Source organism: Panthera tigris, chromosome A2, assembly GCF_018350195.1.
Source record: "Panthera tigris isolate Pti1 chromosome A2, P.tigris_Pti1_mat1.1, whole genome shotgun sequence".
Taxonomy (NCBI): Eukaryota; Metazoa; Chordata; class Mammalia; order Carnivora; family Felidae; genus Panthera; species Panthera tigris.
In genome coordinates this window covers 10,615,134-10,617,181 of record NC_056661.1, presented here as the reverse complement: position 1 = coordinate 10,617,181, position 2,048 = coordinate 10,615,134, and the positions used below count along the sequence as shown (strand labels likewise).

The following is a 2,048-nucleotide window of genomic DNA, read 5'->3' as shown; positions in this document are numbered from 1 at the left end:
AAACCCTCGAAACTTGTATATAACCTGTGATAGGTTCAATGATTTTCCTCAAAAAGCAGATACTCTGACACCTGCTTTCAACCCAGAGAAAAAGCATTTCACATTTACTCCATTGGCTCCTCCTATCACATTATAAGTACTCAATTTGCTATATTATATGTTCTTAAATATCCATGCAATGGGGACACCTGGGTAGCTGAATTTTTTGAGCGTCTTACTTTGGTTCATGTCATGATCTCACAATTCATGGTTTCAAGCCCTGCATCACCCTCTGTGCTGATAGCTCAGAGTCTGGAGCCTACTTATGATTTATTCTCTCTCTCTCTACCTCTTTCTCAAAAAAAGAATACACATTAAAATTTTCTTCTAAAAATCCGTGCAATGGAATTTAATACGATGACTAAACAGTTTCAAAGAAATTCAGTAGAGGGCTTCCTGGGTAGCTCAGCCAGATAAGAGTCCAACTCTTGATTATGGTTCAGATCAAAACTTCACAGTTTGTGATATTGAGTCCCACTTCATGCTCTGCACTGACAGCATGGACATATCTTGGGATATTCCATCAATCTCCCTCTGCCTCTCCCTACTCATTCTTGCTATCCCGCTCAAAATAAATAAATGAACTTTAAAAAGCTACAGACAAAATTGTTGCTTGTGGTGTATGAAAACTTACAGCTAACTAATAAGAAGAAAAAATGCACATTGCCAGCCTATGAACTGATACAAATATCATGATCTAGGTCTTCTAGGGTTTTAAGCCCGGTTACTCAAGTCTTTATCCCGAAACAAAGACACCTACATGCAGACAATGTCTCTCGACTAAAGAGCTTTCTCAGGGCTTGCTTGATGTCTCTGTTCCTGAGACCATAGATGAAGGGGTTCAGCATGGGCATCACCACCGTGTACATGACTGAGGCTATGGCACCTGTGCTGGAGTTTTGTGAGGCAGCAGAATTAAAATACACACCAAGGCTTGTACCATAGAACAAGAACACAACTGAGAGATGAGACCCACACGTGGAAAATGCTTTATACTTGCCCTTCACTGATGAAATTCTCAAAATGGAGGCTACAATTCTACAGTAAGAGGAGAGGATGCCAGTGAGTGGAACAACACCCAGAAGCCCACTTGCCAAATACATCGCCAGGTCATTGAGGAAGGTATCAGAGCAAGCAAGTTGGATCACCTGCTTAAGTTCACAGAAAAAGTGAAAGATTTCCAGATCTGTGCAAAAAGAGAGTCGCAAAATCAATAAGTCATGTAACAGAGAGACAAGAACACTCAATAACAGGGATCCCAGAAGCAGAATGCCACAGAACTTGGGGTTCATGATGACCATGTAGTGCAGTGGGTGACAGATGGCCACGAACCGGTCATAGGCCATCACTGTCAAGAGGAGATTGTCGATTCCTGCAAAAAGCATGAAAAAGTACATCTGGCTGAGGCAACCTTTGTAGGAGATCGCTCTGCTCTGCGTCTGGATGTTCAGCAGCATCTTTGGGACGGTGGTGGAGGTGAAACAGATGTCTGAAAAGGACAGGTTGGAGAGGAAGAAGTACATGGGCGTGTGGAGGCGGGAGTCTGTGATAATGGCCAGGATCATGAGCAGGTTCCCAGTGAAGGTGACCAAGTACAAGGACAGGAACGGCCAAAAGAGCAGTGACTGCAGCTCCCCCTGGTGTGAGAGTCCCAAGAGGATAAATTCCGTAACATGAGTTTGATTTCTTCCTTCCATGTAATTGATGAAAATGGCTGGAACAGAGACAAGAACATTGGAAAGGCAGCAGCATGATCACAGAATTACAAGAAATGCTGTCTTTTCAAAATGCTTCATTCATTAATTCTTACACTCTCCCTACCAATCTAGAATACACACCAGAAAATTTCAGGGACTCTCAAATGTCCATGTTTTCCATGAGTCTTAAATTGTTCACAATTCTTGTTCTGAATCAAAACAATTATCCAAAGCAATGTTCTCCTCCATAAATTTCCTGGGACCTTTTTTTTTCCACCCGAGAAAATTTAACACATTATCTTGTGACAAGTA

General features: G+C 42.0%; 1 pseudogene; it reads right to left on the bottom strand.

The window, feature by feature from the left end:
* Positions 1-775: 775 nt before the first annotated feature.
* On the bottom strand, positions 776-1,736 carry LOC102958443 (annotated as a pseudogene).
* Positions 1,737-2,048: the final 312 nt, after the last annotated feature.